Raw genomic sequence first — 18060 nt, forward strand, 5'->3', positions numbered from 1 at the left:
TACAACAATTAAAAAAAATAACAAGGGCAACAAAAGGGAATAAATAAATAAATATTAAAAAAACAAAAAAAAGAAAAAGAAAAAAAAAACAATGATTAAGTCACTGATGGACTGTCATTGATCACAGTCCTAATCTCAACTTTTTCCCTAATTTTTACTTTTATTTATTATTGGATAGAGACAGAGAGAAGATGAGAGGGAAGGGGGAGGTAGAGAGGGAGGGAGACAGAGAGACCTGCAGTACTGTGTCAACACTTAATGAAGCTTTCCCCCTGCCGGTGGGGGTCAGGGGCTTGAACCCAGATCCTTGTGCACTATAGTGTGTGCGCTTAACCAGGTGTGCCACCGCCTGGCCCCCTAATCACAACTTTATACAGAAGTTGTTAATCTCTTTAACTTTTGATTCTTTTTTATTCATGTGATGAGGACAAACTTTGTATATCTGTGCTATTTTAATCACTGTGGTCACAGATTTTTTTTTTTACAAATATAAACAATAATATTTCTAAGCAGATTCCAACTCTTCAGACCTAGAATGAAAAAGAATTACTATAAATTCCTTGAGCAAGACTGGAAAACAGAGTGTCTTACTAGTCTTAACAATTCAATAAATCTTTGAAGCACTTGAGTTGGAATAGAAGATTTTATTGGATACCAGTTGAACCAGAAATAAACTGAGAGACCTTCGTGGCAGAAAATGTGCCAGACAGGATGATTTACCCAGTTACTATCTATTCTCCCCTTATTTTATTATGAAAACCTTACATTCATTTAAGTTTTTAACTTTTCCTTTGAAATAACTAAATTCAGGGGGAAGGTAGAAAGGAAAAAAAAAGAGGAAAGCATCAATGTATTCAGTTAATAGACTGTATTTCTGAACCTCCTTTGCAGCTAGAATTTGCATAATCAGGTTTTGATCAACAAGAAGCTACTAAGGAAAGTTCTTAAATAAGTATACAGAGAAATGCTGCCCCCTCCCCCACCTTCTCTCTTTCTTCTTGCCTACCTGGCTATGACAGATGGAGGGAGATTTAGTCATCATCTCTACTAACTGATGCTAGAGATAGCAGAACATAAACATCAAAAGAAATCAGGCTCCTCACAGCTCCAGTAAGTCAGGCTGAATGGCCTGAACTGCCCTTTTATAGGCTGCCTTCACTTGAGAGGAAAATTTCTAAGTCAGACTCAGACTTTCCTATCTCAGTTACCATCAGCAGAACTATTCCTCATTGAGAGTGCAGTGCCACAGGACACGCCCAAGGGACAGGGCTGTGAAAGTCTGGAACTGAAATAACTGTCTGATATTGTCAAGTACCCAAGAGCCTTTCCCAGAGAAGTTTCTGATCAAACCTCTGCTCTGAGCCTGGATTTGAAACCTCAGGAGACAATATGACATTAGGCTTTAAGAGCAAGGTCTTTAGGGTCTGAACATTCCTGGTTTGAATACTAGCTCTCCTGCATCTCGGTTTTCTGAATCTACAGTGAGACTTGTATGAGCTATCAGGGAGGGGATGGGATATGGAGATCGGGTGGTGGGAATTGTGTGGAGTTGTACCCCTCCTATCCTATGGTTTTGTTAATGTCTCCTTAAATAAATAGGTAAATAAATAAATAAATAAATAAAGACCACCTGAGTTTGGACTTTTAGAGTTGGGAAGGCTCTTGATGGCAACTTCTATTTCGTTGGCTGTGATTGGTCTATTAATGCTACCTAGCTCCTCTTTGCTCATTTTTTGGAGGGATATATGCTTTTAGGAATTTTCCATCTCTTCCAAGTTCTTTAGCTTCATGGCATATAGTTGTTCATAGAAACTTCACATGGATTTTTGAACTGTATAGTGTGATATCTTTTTTTTCTCATTTAAAATCCTATGTTTGAGTCTTCTCTTTTGTTTTTAGTGAATCTGGCCAAGGGTTTGTCAAAACATTTAAGGGAGAGCTAATACCCAACCATATATTTTTTTCTTAGTTCTTCCAAGTATCAAAGACATAGAAATATATCCCTCTGCCTTCTATGATTCTAAAATCACCTGATACCAAAAATAGACAGAGATCAAATAAAAAGAGAAAACTAAAGAACAATAGCTTTGATAAACATAGGTACTAGATAGGGGTACCCACTAACAATTCAACATAGTGTTGGAATTCCAGCCATAGATATTAGGTAAGAAAATGAATTAAAGGGATACAGATAATAAGAGAAGAAATGTTGGAGGTTCCTGCCATATCATTAGGCAAGAGCAAAGAATGAAAGAAATTCAAATTGGAAGAAAAGAAGTCAAACTGTCAAACACAACCCAACCATATGCTGCATGTAAGAATCCCACCTGACCCAACAAGACAAACACAGACTTAAAGTGAAAGGATGGAAAACTATCATACAGGCTGATGGACCACAAAAAAAGGCAGGAACAGCCTTCTCATCTCTGACACAATAGACTCTAAATTAAATAAAGTAATAAAAGATAGGCAAGGTCATTACATAATGATTAGAGGATCAATCAACCAAGAATATTTGACAATTATTAACAACTATGCTCCCAGTGAGGGACCATCTAAATACATCAAACTCCTACTGAAAGAACTACAAAAAACATCAAAGGTAATACAATAATAGTGGGAGATATCAACACCCCACTCTCACACTTAGATCAATGAAGCAGAGAATCAACAAAGAAACAAGAGAATTAAATGAAGAGATGGACAGACTAGACCTCCTGGACATTTTCAGAGATCTTCACCAAAAAAAAAAAAACCGGAATACACATTCTATGCAAATTCACACAGCTCATCCTCAAGGATAGACCACAAAGACATTATCAACAAATTCAAGAGCACTGAAATCATCCCAAGTATCTTCTCAGACCACAGCTAACATTCAACAACAAACAGAAAATAACTAAAAGTCACAGAATTTGGAAACTCAACAACATGCTGCTTAAGAACCACTGGGTCAGAGAGGCACTCATGCAAGAAATTCAAATGTTCCTGGAAACAAATGAAAATGAAGACACAAACTATCAAAATATTTGGGACACAACTAAAGCAGTACTGAGAGGGAAACTCATAGCCATACAATCACACATTAGAGAACAAGAAAAAGCTCAAATAAAAGACCTTACTGCATGCCTTAAGGATTTAGAGGAAGAGGAACAGAGGAACCCTAAAACAACCAGAGGGATGGAAATCACTAAAATTAGAACAGAAATAAATAACATAGAAAATAAGAGAAGCATACAAAAGATCAATAAAGCCAAATGTTCGTTCTTTGAAAAAATTAAACAAGATTGACAAGCCCCTAGCCAGATTCACTAAAAAAAAAAAAAAAAAAAGTCAGTTGGTAGCATAGCGCAAAGCACAAGGACTGGTGGAATGGTCCTGGTTCATGCCCCCGGCTCCCCACCTGCAGAAGAGTCATTTCACAGGCAGTGAAGCAGGTCTGCAGGTGTCTATCTTTCTCTCCTCCTCTCTGTCTTCCCCTCCTCTCTCCATTTCTCTCTGTCCTATCCAACAACGACGATATCAATAACAACAATATTAACTACAACAAGGTCACCAAAAAGGAATAAATAAATAAATAAATAAATAAATAAGAAGAAGACTCAAATAAATAGAATTGTAAACAATAGAGAAGTGATTACAACTGACACCACAGAAATCCAGAAAATCATGCGAAACTTCTACAAAGAGCTATACGCCACCAAGCTAGAGAATCTGGGAGAAATGGAAGAATTCCTAGAAACATATGCCCTTCCAAAACTGGACCAAGAAGAACTACAAAACCTAAATGCACCAATCACAGAATAAGAAATTGAAACATTTATTAAGAATCTTCCCAACAACAAAAGTCCTGGGCCAGATGCCTTTACAAATGAATTCTACAACAGCAGGTTAAGCACATGTGGTACAAAGCACAAGGACCAGTAGAGACCCTGGTTCAAGACCCTGGCTCCCCATCTGCAGGGGAGTCGCTTCACAGGCAGTGAAGAAGGTCTGCAGGTGTCTTTCTCTCTCCCTCTCTGTCTGTCTTCCCCTCCTCTCTCCATTTCTCTGTGTCCTATCTAACAACAACAACATCAATAATAATAACAACAACAACAATGAAAAACAATAAGTACAACAAAAGAGAAAATAAATAAATAAAATATTTAAAAAAGAAAGTGTTTTAAAAAATGAATTCTACAAAACCTTCAGGAAACAGTTAATACCTATACTTCTAGAGCTCTTCCACAAGATCAAAGAAAAAGGAACACTCTCTTCCACCTTCTATGAAGCCAACATCACCCTGATACCAAAAGCAGATAGGGACAAAACAAAAAAGGAAAGCTACAGACCAGTATATCGGATGAACATAGATGCCAAAATATTAAACAAAATCCTGGCCAACTGGATACAACAGTATATCGAAAAGATTGTTCATCACGACCAAGTGGGATTTATTCCAGGAATGCAAGGCTGGTTCAACATACATAAGTCAATCAGTGTCTTTCACCACATCAATAAAAGCAAAGCCAAAAACCACATGATTATCTCAATAGATGCAGAGAAAGCCTTGACAAAATCCTATACCCATTCATGCTCAAAACACTACAAAAAATGGTAATAGATGGGAAGTTGCTCAAGATAGTGGAGTCCATCTATAGTATACCTATAGCCAACATCATACTCAATGGACAGAAGCTGAAAGCATTCCCCCTCAGATTGGGGACTAGACAGGGCTGTGCATTATCACCATTACTCTTAAATGTAGTATTGGAAGTTCTTGCCATAGCAATCAGGCAAGAGAAAGAAATCAAAGGAATACAGATTGGAAGGGAAGAGGTCAAGCTCTCACTATTTGCAGATGATATAATAGTATACATAGAAAAACCTAAAAAATCCAGCAGAAAACTACTGGAAGTTATTAGCAATATAGCAAGGTGTCAGGCTACAAACTCAATGCACAAAAATCAGTGGCATTTTTTTATGCAAACATTTACATGAGTTCTATGATTGTTGAGTCAAAAACAAGGTCATTCTCTCCTGGTGAATTCAAGTTCTAAAAGTTACTATCATGGATAACTCAAGACTCTACAATATCTATGCAACATACCGCTGTTCAGCAGCCTTTCCTACCAATATTTAAATTCTCAATTTTAGAGATAGGGAAAGACAGAAAGAGGGGAGGAAGAAAGAGAAGAGAGAGAGAGAGAGAGACTTCAGCACTTCTTCACCATGTATTCAGCTCCCCAGGCAATCTCCATGAGAGCATGTTGTGACAGGGCTCAGACCCAGGACCTTCAATTTGGTAGGGGAGATGTTCTATCGAGTGAACTGTCTCCCAGCTCATGATTTCGGTTTTTTGCTTTTTTTGTTTCTGGGGCTTCACTCTTCCAGGCCACTTTTTTTAAGATAGAAAGAAAGAGATAGAGGGACAAAAGGAAGGAAAGAAGGAAAGATACTTCCCCCAAGTTGGGGCCAGGCTGAAACCTGGGTCACACATATGGGAAAGTAGTCATCCTCACAGATGAATTATCTTACTGGCCAACACTTAAATATTTTCAAAAAGAGTAAGATGCAATTTTTCTATCTGTTTAAAAATGCATCAAAATTAAAAGTTAAAAGGAAGAGAAAAGCAAATAAAGGATGTTACCCTTCTCTTCTACATCCTTCAAGAACCACTCTATGATAAAGCTGTCAGATAAAAAGCTATCTCTGTACTTTCAACTCTTATTGTCCTCGCATCTGCCCTATCATCACACAAAGTCAGTGAGCAATAAGTTCACTCTGTTTTGTTTTGCTTTTGCAATCAATTCACTTTGAAATAATAAATACATAAATACAGAGGATACCTAACTAGCCTTCCTGCTTCCTCTCTGTTCTTGATCACAGATCTTGTATAGTCATTTTGGTCTCTGTTTAAACTCCTATCAGGTTTTCACCTCTGTCCATAGCAATAGGCTTCACTTTAGAATACACGTGTAGCAATTACAGAAGCCAGACTTTCTACCTTCTGCAACCCACGATGACCCTGTGTCCATAGTCCCAGAGGGATAGAGAATAGGAAAGCTATCAGTGGAGGGGATGGGATATGGAGATCTGGTGGTGGGAATTGTGTGGAGTTGTACCCCTCCTATCCTACGGTTTTGTTAATGTCTCCTTTCTTAAATAAATAATTAAATAATAACAAAAAAATACACGTGTAGTTCTGGAACAGTTGTTTCAAGTAAAGCAATTTCAAAATGCCAATACATGCAAAGCATGCAAATTAGTGAGTATTTATGGCAAACAATTTGGAGATTACTGAAAACATTAAAAATTAACCTACTAGTAGAAATAGAGGCATCAGATTCCCGAATCTCAAACTATATTATGAAGCCATCAAAACCGAAACAGCCTGGTACGGGAACAAAAACATATAGACAGACCAGTGGAACAGAATTGAATGTCCAGAGACAAACCCCCATGCCTATCGACACCTAATTTTTGATAAGGGGGTCCAAAATATTAAAAGGGGGAAGGAGGATCTCTTCAATAAATGGTGCTGTGAAAACTGGGATAAAAAGTGCAAAAGAATGAAACTGAACCACTTTATCTCACCAGAAACAAAAGCCAACTCCAAATGGATCAAGGACCTGGACGTTAGACCAGAAACTATCAAATGCTTAGAGGAAAACTAAGTATTGGTGGAACACTATCCCACCTAGACCTCAAGAACATCTTCCACAATACAAACCCAATTGCAAGAAAGACTAAAACAAAAACAAATCAATGAGACTACATCAAATTGAAAAGCTTCTGCATAGCAAAAGAAACCATCACCCAAATAAAGAGACCCCTCACATAATGGGTGAAGATCTTTACATGCCATATATCAGATAAGAGACTAGTAACCAAAATAAATAGAGCTCACCAAACTCAGCATCAAAAAAGCAAACGGTCCAATCCAAAAATGGGGAGAGGATATGAATAGAATATTCACTACAAAAGAGGGTACAAAAGGCCAACAGACATATGAAGAATTGCTCCAGGTCACTGATTGTCAGAGAAATAAAAATAAAAACATCAATGATATATCACCTCACCCTTGTGAGAATGTCATTCATCAAAAATGGCAGTAGTAACAAATGCTGGAGAGGCTGTGGGGACAAAGGAACCCTCTTACACAGCAGGTGGGAATATAAATTGGTCCAACCTCTGTGGAGAGCAGTCAAAAGGCTCAAAAGGCTTGAAATGGACCTTCCTTAAGACCCAGTAATTACTCTCCTAGAGATATATCCTAAGGACACAATCACAACCATCCAAAAATATATGTGTATACCTATGTTCATAGCAGCACAATTCATAACCTCCCAAACCTGGAAACAACCCAGGTGCCCAGCAACAAATGAATAGTTGAGAAAGTTGTGGTACATATATTCAATGGAATACTACTCACCTATTAAGAATAATGAACCCACCTTCTCTGACCCATCTTGGATGGAGCTAGAAGGAATTATGTAAAGTGAGGTAAGCCAGAAAGAGAAAGACAAGTGTGGGATGATCCCACTGATAAGCAGAAATTGAGAAAAAAGGACAGGGAAAAAACAAAGAATTTGACTGAGTTTGGAGTATTTCACCAAAGTAAAAAACTCTGGGTAGGGGGGAGAAGATAGATTTTTCAGTTTCACTAAAAATGGGTGGGGGTGGGAACACAGACCTTTGGTAGTGGGAATGGAGTTAATATACATGCCTATTAACTTATAATCTTATAAATCACTTTTTAATGAATACATAAGGGGAAAAATAGATTGAAATTCTCAAGCTTCTTTATGCATAAACCCTAGTTCTGAGTATATGTTCCTTCAGTCTAAGGACTTAAGGTTTCAAATCAATATCCTGATTGAATTTTAACAGTGATCTCAATTTTTAATACATTTATAATAATGACGATTTAATTGAAATATTAAATCACCTATAGTCTTAGAACAGGGAGACCAAAAGCAACTGTTTGTCTCACTGTATAAGATACAGCTAATATGTAAATAGCATTAAATGGCATAAATCATGGTAAGGTGTCATATGATACAGCAAATCCTAACCATGGACTTTTCAAAGTAAACCAAATTCCCTAATAACTTGGTTACAATAATAACTATTACCTTCTTTAACTCCAAGACAACAGGTCCTTCCCCATTCTCTATAAAACCCAAGTCTCCCAGTCGTGGAACCTCTGGGGCATGCTTGTCTTCCTCCACATTTCACTCAGTCCATACCATTTGATACTGTATCTGCTGAGCTCAACCAGATCAATACAACCAACACCACCTCGACATGTTTCACTTCAGATTTTGTCCAGAGACACCAGGACAACCCTTCAGCTCCAGCACTCTGGTGAGACCATTCCTAGCTCATAGAACTCCTCAATTCCATATTGGGTGGAGGACCTCCTAACTAAGCCACAGAACCTAAATAAAGATCAGGCCCATGAGAGAGAACACATGTGCACATGTACCTTTAAGTTAGGGGAAAATAGACAACTTTAAGCAAAAGTGCACAATAGTTTGCAGTGACTCAAAATGGCAAGCAAATAGAAAGACCTAAAAATAGACACCATAAAATGATATTTATATACTTTTCCCATATTTGAGAGCTACTCTCTCTTTCCTAATCCAGCTTTCTAGTCCTATTTCCAACTATGATACCATCTCCCCAGACAATACCTTTGGTCCATCTGCATGTTAGTTGCTGTGCTCAGGCAAAAATTAGTAAAGTTATGGGCCCTTTGGAATATGCCTAAAATACTTAACAATCTTTTCCCAAATTGGAGACCCCAAATGCATCTGCTATGTTCTTGCCTTTAGGTTCCTGACTATTAAACAATTTGTTCTGCTTTATATCTTAATGCTTTTTCAGCCACCAAGTTGCAGATGCTACCATGATGCCACCCTGACTTCCCCAAACAGAGGATCTCACCAGTGTACCCTGGACCCCCACCTCTCCAGAACCCTGCCCCACTAAGAAAAGATAGGGGCAGGCTGGGAGTATAGATCAACCTAACAATGCCCATGTTCAGTGGGGAAGCAATTACAGAAGCCAGACCTTCCACCTTCTGTACCCCTAATGACCCTAGGTCCATGCTCCCAGAGGGATAAAGAATAGGAAAGCTTTCAAGGGAGAGAATGGGATACAGAACTCTGGTCATGGAATTTGTGTGAAACTTTAGCCCTCTTATCCTATGGTCTTGTCAATATTTTTTATTTTATAAATAAATTATTAACAATTAAAAAATCAGCCTACTGGAGGCCAAGGAGTAGTGCACTAGGTAAAATGTACCTGTTATCATGTGTGAGGATCCATGTTCAAGCTTCTGATCCCATGTTCAAGAAGAAAGGAAATTTCATGTACAGTGAGGCAGTGGTACAGGTACCTCTTGTTCTCAATCCCTCTCTCTTTCACTTCTCTCTCTATTTCTCTTTGTCCTGTAAAATAAAAATAAAGGAAAAAATTAAGAAAAATGATGGCTTCCAGGATCAATGGAGTCACCACGCAGAAACTGAACCCTGACAATAACTCTGTTAGCAATTAAAACATAAATTAATTTAAAAAGTAGCCTATGATATAACCTAGCAAATCTCCTAAGCATCTATCCAAAGAACACAGAAAAACCCATCCAAAAGGTCTATACACACCCATGTTCTTGGCAGCGTTATTTATAATAGCCAAAATTGGAAACAACCCAAGTATTCAACAGTAGATAAATGGCTAAAGAAGTTGTGGCATATATACACAGTGGAAAGTGTCATAGCTATGAGCTACAACATTTGCAGGGAATTGTGCTGATCAAAAGAGAAATGAATATCAGATGAGCATAGGTGGGTTCTAAGTAAAAAAAAAAAAAAAAGGCAATACAGGATGAATCCCCAGTGAACTATAGGTTATCACAGTAGATTAGAGGATCCAATCCAGAAAAGGAAAGAATGGAACACTAAGAGGAGGCTGGGGATCTAGGTCCTGATGGTGGAATAAGATGATGAGATGGTTACAGGTGAAATGCACTCACACTTATATTGGGAGGATGTGGAAATGTGCCCTTGTGACAACAAAATCATGTTAACCAACATCTTCTTAATGAAGTTGAATAAGAACAATAAAACACCCCTTTCAGAAAACAAAAATAGGGCCTGGGAAACATAATAGTTATGCAAAGGAGTTATGCCTGAGGCTCTCAGGTCTCAGGTTCAATCCCTGACACCACTATAAATCAGAGTAAAGTTATATTCTGATCTATCTATCATCTACCTATTATCTATCTATACAAGTGTGTCTTTCTCTCATTAAAATACATTTTTGGGAGTCAGGCGGTAGCGCAGTGGGTTAAGCACAGGTGGCACAAAGTGCAAGGACCGGCACAATGATGCCTGTTTGAGCTCCTGGCTCCCCACTTGCAGGGGAGTTGCTTCACAAACAGTGAAGCAGGTCTGCAGGTGTCTATCTTTCTTCCCCCTCTTTGTCTTCCACTTCTCTCTCCATTTCTCTCTGTCCTATCCAACAATGATGACATCAACAACAATAATAATAACTACAATAGTAAAACAAGGGCAACAAAAGGGAATAAATATTTTTAAAAATATAGTTAAAAATACATTTTTATGTAAATAAAAGGAACTAGTGTCTTGGGGACTATGGGGACTAGAAGCCTAAAGCACTGAAAATAAGTTTTCTTACATTCCACAGTCCTTACCCCATTGCACCTAAGGGACTGCAGAAGGTACAATGGGAAAAATCACTGATTTGAACACTAAATTTTAATCCTAAGGTGTGACTTTTTTTCCCACTTATCTCTAGTCATTGTTTTCAAACATTCAGAGCAAGCATTCAGCCATGAGGAAATGCACATACTACAATGCACAAAGGTTCAAGCCCCTGGACCTCACCTGAAGAAGGAAATTTTTCACAAGTGGTGAAGTAGTGCTGCAGATGTCTTTCTCCCTCTCTACCTCTCTTTCCTTCTTGACTTCTCACAGTCTCTATCCAATAGATAATAAATAAATAAATAAATACAATATTTTTAAAAACACATCATTAACTGAATGTGTAAAAAATGCTTTATTAGCTCACTTATATTTGTTATTTGCTTTCTGGCTTTTCTTCATAGTCATATAATAATATGAAGTGAAATAAGTCTTATTTTTTTTACTTTTATTTTATTAAATACTAAGACCATAGACATGTCAATAAAGTACTTTCTAACTGAAATAAATTATATTTGAAAGTGTTGGCATCGTGTTAACAAATACATATATGGCATTCAGCACGTGGCAAGTTATAATAACATCAAACAAACATGTAATGGGAATAAAACATTTGCATTCTACCCAGAGACAAGACTAGTATATTTTTGGTAGCAAGAAATCAATTTTGAAAATAAATTTGGCATTTAAATGTCATAAAAATTGAAGATCTTGGAGTATTGGGACATTAGATGTTTTTAAAGTGGCTGTGTTATTTCAGAGTTCAAGAAGCCAAAACAAGAAAGATCTAGGTCTATGCACATTGGAACCACAGATTTTAGAAAAGCTGTTTGTCAAAGTGTTTCTTGAAAAGTAAAAAAAGACTTCAGTCCAAACTCTTAAGGGAGAAGACTTATGACAAAGCTTAAAGCAAATAGACTTTTTAAGTTTTATTTTTATTAGTAATTTAATAATGGTTTACAAGATCAGAGAATTGTAAGGGTAGTTCCACATTACAACCACTACCACAATTCTGTGCCTCCTCCTCTGCTCCCTCAAGATAACCAATATCATTTCACAATGTTTTAAGAACAGTTGACTATACTTTTTTTTACAAGTTCATGTGTTTCAGTTCTATATATTACACATAAGAATGAAAACATCTGGTAAGTGTCCGTCAAAGAAATACAGGTCATTTGGCAACAGATAAACTATAGCAATAAGAGTTCTTGAACACAAAGAACTGAAGAATAAAACTCCTTGACTTTACCTCTTTTCTCCTCCCTCCTGCACTTTCTTTTTTAAATGCAAAGCCAGAGGGTGGGACATAGCATAGTAGCATAATCACTATGCAAAAGGTTTTTATGCCTGAGGCTCCAGAGTTTCACTTTAATTCCAGGCACCACTATAAGCCAGGATTGAAAAGTGTTTGGTGATAACAAGAAAAAATGAATAAGTAAATATATGAAAGAAAAGAAACAAGCAAGAAAGGAAGCATCAGAGCAGGGGATGAACTCAAAATTTCTTACATACTGGATGCTACTGGGGTATTTTGTAGACCCAACCTTTCTTTCTTTTCTCCTTCTTCTTCTTCTTCTCCTTCTTCTTCTTCTTCTTCTTCTTCTTCTTCTTCTTCTTCTTCTTCTTCTTCTTCTTCTTCTTCTTCTTCTTCTTCTTCTTCTTTTCCTTCTTCTCCTCCTTCTCCTCCTCCTCCTCCTTTTTTTATTTATTATTGTTGTCGTTGTTGGACAGGACAGAGAGGGGGAGAGAAAGACAGACACCTGCAGACCTGATTCACTGCCTGTGAAGCGACTCCCCTACAGGTGGGGAGCCAGGGCTCAAACCGTGATCCTTACATTGGTCCTTGAGCTTTGCAGTACCTGCGCTTTACCCGCTGAGCTACCGCCCGACTCCCCCTCTTCTTCTCCTTCTCCTTCTCCATCTTCTCCTTCTTCTCCTTCTCCTCCTCCCACTCCTCCTCTTCCTCCTCCTCCTCCTCCTTCTTCTTCTTTTTCTCCTTCTTCTTCTTTGAACTGGATGTCACATGCACATAATTTCATTAAGCACGCAGCCTCCACACCTCCCTAACCCTCTTTCCCCCCAGAGTTCCTTGATTTGATGCACTACACCATGCCCAGCACATGTTTCATTTCATGTTCTCCCTCCCTGTCCATAATTATTAGGTCCCACTTATAAGTGAAATCATTCGGTATTTGCCCTTCTCTTTTTGGCTTATCTCACTTAACACAATGTCTTCTAGTTCCATCCAAGATGATGCAAAGGTGATGACTTCATTGTTTTTAACAGCTGAATAGTATTTCATCACACACATATGACATATTTTTTTGGCCACTCATTTATCCTTGGGCATCAGGGTTACTTACAAGTTTGGACAATTACTAATTGTGCTGCTGTGAACATAGGTATATATTGATTTCTTCTGATAAGTATTTTAGTTTCCTTTGGATAAATCCCCAGGATAGAAGTAACTAGGACCAAGCCTTTCTCTCTTTCTTTCTTTTTACTTATTTAGTAAGGGAGGTGGAAAGAGAGGGAAGAAGGGACAGCAGAGATACCATAACACTGCTCCACCATCTGTGGAGTTTCCCTGGGGCCTTCCATGGTTGTACTTTGTAGTAACAGGGCTCTAACCCAGATCATCACACATGGTAGAGTAGATGCTTTTCTGAGTAAGTTGTTACCCACCCATTCCCCTTTGACAGACTTCTTAATGAAATTATGACAATGTGGACATAATGAGAGATATCGTCACAGGTCATATGACAGCCCTGATAGCAATGTGGTACTGTAGGTTCAGTAAAGGTATACACAATAGACTGAAAATGAGTAAATAATGAGAAAAGTACTCTCTAGGAAGAACCATATGACCTGAATAGAAGTACAAAGTGAGTGGAGATTTGTGAAAAAATCTAGTAACAATACACAGTCTTTTAAAACAATGTCTAAGGCATGAAGAAGATGAAAGACAGTTGACCTATAAGGGTCAGAATGTATAAAGTAACAGATGAGGATAAGAAATTAAAGCCATTCAATTCTTTTTGCTTTATTTGTCAGAGTCTTTTATTATAAAATGGTAGACACATTAAGAAGGACACCAAGTGGGCAGCCTACATGGAAAGATGGGTAACAGGACACTTGGTAGCATTCAATCAATAACTTTATGGCTCATTTAAGGCATTTTGCTGGAATACTGAGGAACCCCAAAGCTGATATTATACCCAGGCTCTTAAGAAAGTGGTAATATATCTGAGAAGGGAAATTATCTACAGACTAGTCTATCTTCTAGTAAACTTTACTTATATTGAAGTATTTCCCTTAGTTTTGTCAAGTATCAGTGAACTGATTCAACATATAGATACCATGCTTACTGGACAATTGGATGCTTCAAAGAAAGATAAGAAAATTAACAGGTCAGATGGAACAATGCAAATCTAGAGAATATACCTTCAGGGGCTCAGTGGCTGTGCACATAGTCTAGCACATGCATTACCATGTGCAAGGAGCCAAGTTACCACCTGTAGAGGGAAGCTTAACTATCTGTGAAGCAATGCTTTAGGCATATCTCTGTATCTCCTTTACCATCTCCCATTTTTGTCTCAAGCTCTTTGTCTCTATCCAGTAAATACTTTTAAAACAAAAACCCATCATGTTGTAATAAGAGATTAAACAAGGATTAAATGAAATATGGACAAAAATCTCCTATCAGATGAAAAGAGAATTATCACCCAAAAAAAGAAAAATCTGGAAAACATCTAGATCTAGTGGAGACTTGATTGAAAAGCATTTAAGAGTGAGCTCCATGAGCATTGAAAATCAGAATATGGCAGCTGAAAAATGTGAATTCAATCTTGAGTAGCCTGAATAGCAGCAAAATTCCAATATTAAAGATAATGGCTCCATTCTACTGTTAAAAGTATGACCTGTAATATTTTACCCATATCTGAGAGCTCCATTAAAGATGATACATCACTTGATGAAATACACTATACAAAGAGCTATCAAATCCAGTGGAAACTTAAAATCATGTATAATAACTGAAAGCAGTCAGGGTCTTCTGAATTCTATCTACAGGAATGAAATTAATGCACTGTCTTCAACTATTTGCAAGGTTCTTGGGTCAAAACTTCAATAAACATATTCTACATAGATCCAGATTCTATGAGTAAAAGTTGGAGGAAAGTAACCTTTGACCTAGGAGAATAATGCCAACGTTTTTACTTTACACTGAACAAATATTGAGGGTACTTATGAGATTTCATTTGCATAACAATATCTATTGATAATTATATTTGAAATTAAAAAAAAGAGTGCCAAGATAGCTCATCTGAGAGGATACATGCAACCCAAGGTTAAGCCTAACTCTTCCACTAGATGAAATTTCAGTGCTGTGTTGTCTTTCTTTCACTGTATCTCCATCTCTGCCTCTCATTCTACCTAAAAAGTTGAAGGGAGACCTTGCAATGACAACAGGAATAAGTATCTAAAAATATTTATTCATTTTAAAATAACAATAAACACACTATATAATAGGTATAAATAGTAGTTTGAATGGAAATATATATATATACATATTATATATATATGTATATGCCAAGAAAAATAATTTAACAGGAGCAATGCCACTGTTACTGTTTTTCAGATCACCTTAATACTTGGTCTAAAAGAACAATAAATTTTTATAAGAATAAAGAACTATACGCCACCAAGCTAGAGAATCTGGAAGGAATGGAACAATTCCTAGAAGCATATGCCCTTCCAAAACTGAACCAAGAAGAACTACAAAATCTAAATGCACCAATCACAGACAAAGAAATTGAAACCATTATTAAGAACCTCCCCAACAACAAAAGTCCTGGACCAGATGGCTTCACAAATGAATTCTACAAAACTTTAAGGAAACAGTTAGTACCCATACTTCTTAAGCTTTTCCATAAGACTGAAGAAACAGGAATACTCCCTTGCACCTTCTATGAAGCCAACATCACCCTGATACCAAAAGCAGATAGGGACAGAACAAAAAAGGAAAACAACAGACCAATATCTCTGATGAACATAGATGCCAAAATATTAAACAAGATCTTGGCCAACCAGATACAGCAACATATCAAAAAGATTGTTCATCACGACCAAGTGGGATTCATCCCAGGAATGCAAGGCTGGTTCAACATCCGTAAGTCAATCAATGTCATTCACCACATCAATAAAAGCAAAGCCAAAAACCACATGATTATCTCAATAGATGCAGAGAAAGCCTTTGACAAAATCCAACACCCATTCATGCTCAAAACTCTACAAAAAATGGGAATAGATGGGAAATTCCTCAAGGTAGTGGAGTCTATATATAGCAAACCTACACCCAACATCATACTCAATGGACAGAAGCTGAAAGCATTCCCCCTCAGATCGGGGACTAGACAGGGCTGTCCACTGTCACCGTTACTCTTCAACATAGTATTGGAAGTTCTTGCCATAGCATTCAGGCAAGAGAAAGAAATCAAAGGAATACAGATTGGAAGGGAAGAAGTCAAGCTCTCACTATTTGCAGATGATATGATAGTATACATAGAAAAACCTAAAGAATTCAGCAGAAAACTACTGGAAATAATTAGGCAATATAGCAAGGTATCAGGCTAGAAAATCAATGTACAAAAATCAGTGGCATTTCTTTATGCAAACACTAAATCTGAAGAAGAAGACATCCAGAAATCACTCCCATTTACTGTTTCAGCAAAATCAATCAAATACCTAGGAATAAAGTTGACCAAAGAAGTGAAAGATTGTATGCTGAAAACTATGAGTCGCTACTCAAGGAAATTCTTCTTCTTCTAGCATTTGCCCTTCTTCCGTAGCCAGTCAACAGCGTCAGGTTGAGCCTGATGTAAAGTTTCGAGACCTCCTTTGAATCTGGAGAGGTGGCAGTCGTTGACTATGTGGGTCATAGTCTGTCTGTAGCCGCAGGGGCAGTTTGGGTCATCTCCGGCTCCCCAGCGATGGAACATAGCGGCGCACCGGCCATGGCCTGTTCGATAGCGATTGAGGAGGGCCCAATGGAAATAGAAAATGATAACAAGAAATGGAAAGATATCCCATGCTCATGGATTGGAAGAATAAATATCATCAGAATGAATATTCTCCCCAGAGCCATATACAAATTTAATGCAATACCCATCAAACTTCCACCAGGCTTCTTTAAGAGAATACAACAGACACTACAATCATTTATCTGGACCATGAAAACACCTAGAATTGCCAAAACCATCTTAAGGAAAAGAAACAGAAATGGAGGCTCCACACTCCCAGACCTTAAACTATATTATAAAGCCATCATCATCAAAACAGCATGGTACTGGAACAAAAACAGGCACACAGCCAGTGGAACAGAATCGAAAGCCCAGAAATAAATCCCCACACCTATGGACATCTAATCTTTGATAAGGGGGCCCAAAGGATTAAATGGAAAAAGGAGGCTCTCTTCAATAAATGGTGCTGGGAAAACTGGGTTGAAACATGCAGAAGAATGAAATTGAACTACTTTATCTCACCAGAAACAAAAATCAACTCCAAATGGATCAAAGACCTAGATGTCAGACCAGAAACAATCAAATACTTAGAGGAAAACATTGGTAAAACACTTTCCCACCTACACCTCAAGGACATCTTTGATGAATCAAACCCAATTGCAAGGAAGACTAAAGCAGAAACAAACCAATGGGACTACATCAAATTGAAAAGCTTCTGCACAGCCAAAGAAACTATCACACAAACAAAGACACCCCTCACAGAGTGGGAGAAGATCTTCACATGCCATACATGAGACAAGAAACTAATCACCAAAATATATAAAGAGCTCAGCAAACTTAGCGCCAAAAAAGCAAATGACCCCGCCCAAAAATGGGCAGAGGATATGAACAAAACATTCACTACAGAGGAGATCCAAAAGGCTAATAAATATATGAAAAACTGCTCTAGGTCACTGATTGTCAGAGAAATGCAAATTAAGACAACACTAAGATACCACCTCACTCCTGTAAGAATGGCATACATCAAAAAGGACAGCAGCAACAAATGCTGGAGAGGTTATGTGGACAGTGGAACCCTTTTACATTGCTGGTGGGAATGTAAATTGGTACAGCCTCTGTGGAGAGCAGTCTGGAAAACTCTCAGAAGGCCAGACATGGACCTTCCATATGATCCAGTAATTCCTCTCCTGGGGTTATAGCCCAAGGACTCCATAACACCCAACCAAAAAGAGGTGTGTACTCCTATGCTCATAGCAGCACAATTCATAATAGCTAAAACCTGGAAGCAACCCACGTGCCCAACAACAGATGAGTGGCTGAGAAAGCTG

General features: G+C 37.8%; 1 long non-coding RNA gene across 1 annotated transcript in view; it reads right to left on the reverse strand.

Moving 5' to 3' along the window:
* Window positions 1-18060, reverse strand: part of LOC132537666 (uncharacterized) — a 315011-nt gene that overhangs the window by 35187 nt on the left and 261764 nt on the right. The window contains exon 2 of the long non-coding RNA XR_009549130.1: window positions 9295-9440. This is a non-coding gene — a long non-coding RNA (uncharacterized LOC132537666). The remainder of the gene's footprint in view (window positions 1-9294; window positions 9441-18060) is intronic.

The sequence above is a fragment of the Erinaceus europaeus genome, chromosome 3 (assembly GCF_950295315.1).
Source record: "Erinaceus europaeus chromosome 3, mEriEur2.1, whole genome shotgun sequence".
Taxonomy (NCBI): Eukaryota; Metazoa; Chordata; class Mammalia; order Eulipotyphla; family Erinaceidae; genus Erinaceus; species Erinaceus europaeus.